The sequence below is a fragment of the Solanum pennellii genome, chromosome 11 (genome assembly GCF_001406875.1).
Source record: "Solanum pennellii chromosome 11, SPENNV200".
Classification (NCBI taxonomy): domain Eukaryota; kingdom Viridiplantae; phylum Streptophyta; class Magnoliopsida; order Solanales; family Solanaceae; genus Solanum; species Solanum pennellii.
Genome location: NC_028647.1, coordinates 38,253,982 through 38,260,604, shown reverse-complemented (window position 1 = coordinate 38,260,604; position 6,623 = coordinate 38,253,982).

Genomic DNA, 6,623 nt, shown 5'->3' with positions numbered 1-6,623 from the left:
TTCTTCCTCATGCATGTCCCTGGTGTGTGCTTGCATATACCCATACTTAGTACAAGTGTGTACTAATTCCATACAAACATCTACTTTTAGGTGCAGGCATAGGTGGACGGTAGAGCTACAGGTTCGTTGTTACAGCTATCCGGACGTCAGCATTCATCCGGAGTTTGGTAGGTCCTCATGACTTCGAGGATGCTACTGTTTTACATTCTAGCGTAGTTTAGAGTTGAGCTAGTGGGGCATGTTCCACTAGCGTTTCTTTCCTATTTTGGTTCAGACTTTGTATTGGTGCCACTTTGGCCGATATACAATTAATACTTAATGAATTATTTCTTTCAGTTGTTTATCTCTTAGATGTTAGATGGTTGATGATGAATGATTATAAAATATTAAGAATTTTTAGCAAGTATGATTAAAGAATCAAAAATTTCAAATTTTCCGCTAAAATTAACCTATGTAAAGTAAGAATGACGTAAGTAGGCTTGTTTACGACCTCTGAGAGGTCAACAACGCCGGTCTCGTCTGGGGTCTAGATTCCAGTCGTGACACCTATAAAGAGAGCCATCAACTAGAGAATCTTCAGCAGACTCCGGGAAAGCAAAAGTAGAAGCCATTGGTGTTGGAACACCCTTGATAAGGTAAGACTTCATTAGCAAAAAAATAATGAAGTGGACCAAGATCCTTCAATGAGAACCGGATTGCAAGATTAGTAATGATGTTGAGAGCACAACGAATCTGATTACCCTTAATAATTATATCACCAACGTATACCAATATATAAACAGTAAGCTCAAAATTATGCAAGATGAAAAATGAAGAATCCGATTTGGATTTAACAAATCCGAAAGTAACTAAGCAATTTTTGAGTTCAGTGTACTAGGTCCTCGGAGCCTGTTTGAGTCCATATATAGCATTGTGCAGCTAGCAAACATGCGTCGGATGCCCAGAAGCTTCAAATCCAGGTGGTTGGCGCATATCGACTTCTTCATCAAGACGACCAGGGAGACATTATTGATATCAAGTTGATCAATGGGCCAGTTTTGTTGTGTTGCAATCGCAAGAACAAGTCAAACAGTTGCAGTCTTTACCACAAGACTTAAAGTACATTGAAAATCAAGTGCAGGTCTTTGTGTTAACCCTTTAGCAACCAGACGAGCTTTGTACCTTTCAACAGAACCATTAGGATTATATTTAATACGAAAAATCCACTTACAATCTACCAGATTTTTGGGAGGATCACATGGTACCAACTCCCATCTTCAGTTCCGAACTAAGGCATCAAATTAATTTCTTATAGCTTCACGCCACTGTGGGACTTGTTGAGATTTCCTAAAGGTTCTAGGTAGGTAGGAAGTTGTTTGAGCAACAATGTGTAATTGTTTAGGCTTAAGGCTATTGATCTTAGACAAAGCAATCATGTGATGAGTGGGCATGTAGAGTCTACAAAGTAAGGTTGTGTGTCCATGGGAGGTGGGACAAGTGGTGAGGAAGAGGGTTGGACTAAAGAGTTCTGGATCAAAAGACAGGTGGACTTATTCCGGCATTGGTATGTGATAATTGTGGATTGCGGCTGAGCATTTAACAGGGGAGAAGTATGAACTGGTGAGGTTGAAATAGTTGTTTAGTGGTGAATTAAGGTTGGAAATAGGATTTTTGATGGTGCGGGTATAGGGAAACAGAGGCATTGGAGAAGAAGAAAAAGATGTATCATATATGGGAGAAATAGAAGTGCCTGAGAGAGTGGCACTTGTTGAGGCAGAGGAGATGGGTGAATGCGTGTCCACGGGCTGCTGCACAATCTGTGAAGTAAGCTCACAAAAATCATATGAGTTTCGAGTATTATCATGTCGTTTTTGGCCAGATGAACAGTCCCAAGAGACATTTTTATTTTGTACGTGTTTTTTTGAAATGAAAAAAACATTTTCAAATGGGAATTGATTTTCTAAAAATAAGACGTCACGTGATAAATGTTAAAGGATCAAATCATTGATGACTGTAATGTTCATTTGAAAAGACTAAATAAACACATGGAGTAGAACTGGGCTCTAATTTGTTTTTGGCATATGATTTGAGCCATGGATAACATAGGCAACAAAATACTTTAATGAATTCATACTTTGGCATCTTTTGAAATTAAATTTCAAATGGACTCTTATGCTGAATATTGGGTGTAGTTAGCATGCTTATAAGATAGAAAGCTTGTCGACAGGCAAAACTACAGAAATGTGATGGTAAAGACGCTTGATTCAACAAGGTTCTAGCAGTTTCAATAACATGATGGTGTCCTCTTTCAACTATAGCAACTCGTTGTGGAATATATGATGGTGACACTAAGTATCTATGCCCTGTGTTTTGAGATGGGTCTGTAAACTTTGAAATTCGCCACCACCATCTGTGTAAAAAGATTGAATTTTGGTGTTAAATCTCCGTTCAAGCAATGTATGCAAATTTTAAAAAACTTTCAGAGTTCCATTTTTTTATTTCAATGTAAACAGTCACGTGAATTTTGAAAATTGATCAACAAATAGCACATAATATCTTTTTTTATCAATTGACAAAACCGGAGATGGACCGCATAAATCGCTAAAAAGGATTTGTAGGGGTTTATTAGTTTGCAATAAATTTTCTAGGAAAGTCATCATGTGAATCTTATTAGAATAACACGAATAACAAGTGGAACTATCTTTAGGATCTACAAGAGAAAGAAAAAATTATTCAAGATAGTATTAAAACGCGTCGATTAGAATGACCTAAACGTCGATGCCACAGGTAAGTTAGAACATCGACATTGCATTGAGGAGAATGATGTGTACAGACCGGTGGCCACTCATAAAACCCATATTTATTCTGCCCACGAACTAGAGGCGCCCCCGTATTCAGATCCTTCACAGGATAATTTCTATATTTTGTAAGTTTGTATGTTCTATAAGCTGGGTGAAGAATTCTGCACATGGATTTGCCTCCATTATATTTTTTATTTTTGTCATGACTTCCTGTGATAAATTGCCATCTTGTAGTACTGACATTCTTTTCGTTAATTCATGGTCAGTGTCATAAAAGTGTAGTTGGAAGTATCGTGGTCTATCATTCTTTGGGATTAAAGATGGTAGATCATGATATATCTTACCTTGTGCCTTGAAACTGTAAACTCCTTTCCTAGAAGATGACAAGTCTTCATCAAGCTTAACTCCAAATGATGTAAAAGCAAATATGTTGTTATATGCCCGTATATTTTTACGATATAACTTCGCTTCTTCTGAATCATCCACAAATAATTCATGGAAGTCATCTGCTACTTCATTGGTTGCTAACTTTATATATCCCCCTGGGTAACAGAATGTTGGTGGCTCATATTCAAACCTCCTAGCACGACAATCGGTGCAGTCTGGTTGTTTTTCCAGTTTATGAGTTGATGTTGTTGTAAATTTTCCAATAATAACCCCTATAAGGCAGACCATAAAAGTATATAGATTGAAAGTGTTATTTTATGTGCAGCTAGTTTATTTTTTATAGTTGCAGTTGTAGATTTTTGAAGTAAATATACCTCCGTCATCGTTCGTCTCTGATATACCTATATGTTTCACTAATTTTCTCTGTTTCTTCACCTATAAATCATGAATGTGGGCATCTTCTATTTGATTAGATGCTGCCATGTATATGTGAACCCTTCGCAATGGCCTATCTACATCTGTCTGCATTTTGCGCTTGCGCACTGGTGCATGAATTTCTTGATGCTATTATAAATTATAGTCTTAAGTTGGCTTATTAGTTATTTTATTGCATTAAAATATCATTATAGTAAATATACCCCTAGTTTTGACCTGCTCATTCTGTTGAACTTCCATGTCTAATTGAACTGCACTCAAGCTAATTGGCTTCTATATGCAAGTAATTGAATTTTATATTTAGTAGTTAATTTTGTCATAGTGTGTGCTAGTTTAATCTGAATTTAAACATATAATATGTTTATTAAGAATAATATACCGCACATAATTGTGTTAGGTCCTATAGGTTGTAGAGGGCAAGGGAATAATGAGTCTGGTTGAATCATAGGCCTCATTTGTGTTAAGTCTACAATGTCAATCATATGTATAATCGGGATTGGCAGGAACTCTGTAGTATTACTTTGAAAATGTAGAATAAAGGAATGGAAATATATGTTTTATCCTCACCATACACTACCCAATAAATCTAAGATGAAGTCTATGTTATACTGCCACCATGGGTAATGAGGCTTGCGTATTTGTATATATTTCATTTCTATGAGATAAATAATAAAGACGCCAATACTGGGTCTAGTTTACAGGGGTATGATAATTCATACTTTGGTGAATGTGTTTAGTTAGTTTAGAGGAACTTAAAAATTTTACTACATACTTTTTGATGTTGTTGTGTTACTGTGATGTGTCACATGTTGTATTTTTATGAAAGCAGAATAGAGGTGATATCACCCTGACTGTGATGTTATTATGTATAGATGAAACTATGGTATGTGATCGGTACAGTATTCCGGAAGATACTAATAACTTGATTAAGGTGTTAATTTTGTATAATTATTTTACAGAGACTTTGGAGTGTCGTAGTTCCTTTTAAATGTGTTTTACAAAGTGGTGGCAACATTTCAAAACAACTTTTGCAGAGAGTTGTGAACAAAATTTTGAAAGTTGTGATTTTTCTAAAAAGTTGTGATTGTTCGCTGATGTTTATTCGCTCGTGATGGGTCGTAGAATTTTGTGCTATTATTTTTGTATTATAATTTGTGATATTGTAGTGGTTAAGTTAGTGCGATTCTAGCATTTCAGAGTATAGTTGATTGGTGGAAACATGGAATGTGGTGTAATTTTATTCTTCTTAATCATATGAAATTGTAATTGATTCTTAGCATCTGAAATTGACGATACCATTTTATAAGTTTGTTCCACTTTAGTAATTCATGTGAATAAGGTAGTATCTTATGTTTTGTTGAATATAATCACTCAATTTAATGTATAGTATCAATAAAATCAGTGTATTTAACATATCTGTTAGTTTAGGTTGGCCCTTGAAGGAAGGACAGATAATTCAGCAGTGCTCATATTATACCCATACGATAGGAAAATAGCCATTAGAACAACAAGCACTTTTTTAAGTAGCGTAGTAAGTGCCCACAGACGTTATTTGTGAGTGAAAAGTATAAATGCATGTTACATACCCATTTCAAATTTTTGTCATTTCTTTATACATCGCTCTGTAATTTCATTCATATAAAAGATAAGGTAATCACAACCGAAGTAGGGATTAGTTTGATACGGTATTCTAATCCTCCATAACATCATTGGGAAAGTTTGTAACTTCTTACATGTGACTGAAACCTCTTTTCCGTGCATAGGAAGTCTTTCCAAACTAAAAGATAAAGTTACTGGTGTCACAATTGAAATTTGCCAATTAGGTTGTCGATATATGATTATTATAGTGTTCTTTGGAATTCCTCTAGAGAGAGGGAAAGCACAAAATATGACAAAGACTAATAAATTTACCTGACCTTTACGTATGATCTGTAGTATTATTTTGTGTATTTTAAAGGATATTCAAATGAATATGTATTTTTAGATCGTATTATGTATTCGACGTAGGTAACATTGATGATATGGAATTTACAACTTATGTGTGTGACCGTTTAGAGTTTAGTATAGGAATGCCATCAACAATAGATTGTAAGTAGTTACATTTGAATTGTATAGAAAAATAACAATTACGCATTCACACATAAGTATTTAAGAAGATACAAACATTGAACTAATAGTAAATTCGCACATTGTTTAGTTGCATAATACATCATTCAGAATAACATGTATTTTTTCAGGGATTTTTGTTTCTTCAGTTTGAATTGTGGCGCTCCTTCTATTGTTTTCTTGGCCTTCTTTATCTAGTCCTCACTGACTTAACTTCGTCATCAACAATAATTTGTGCTTGCTCTTCAGCTTGATGTAATTCTTCAGCAATTATGTTGCGTCTGTGTTGAATCATTCATATCAATCAGCACAAGGAAGTTGAATTGTTTGTCTTTACTCAACACCAATTTGCGGTAGTAGTAACATCCTTCCCTCTTGATACTATGTAAAGAATTGGATATGTTAGTTGGAAAGGTTTCATTAAGAGACACAATAGACAATGTAAATACTCCCTTACCTTTGCTGACGTTAATTTGATGTACTCTTGTACGCTACAGCCTAGTAAATATTTAGCTGCCTCAAATAGAATGATTCTTGAACGTCTTTCTCCCACACAAACTTCAAGGCGTAACAGTACCAGCAAAATATGTGGGAATAAATTTTAATATAATTTGGTCTGTAATTAGTAAATATTGAGTGGCGTTTTAAAAGATAATAATCTCATTTCATATTCGAAATTTTCACGATTACATTTGGTACAAGTTGCAGTCTCTTTTATAAATTTCACTTTCTTTTGGCACCTTTTGCACCACGAAAACCATTGGTCATCTTTATTCTGTATGTCCTTAATTGTGTCTTAGGAATTGTACATACAATCCCGAAAATTTAAAATATAACATACATGAGAATATAGATTGAACATAGAAATAAATTTTATTAATAGGGAGTTTAGGTATATATTAGTGTGTACCTGTG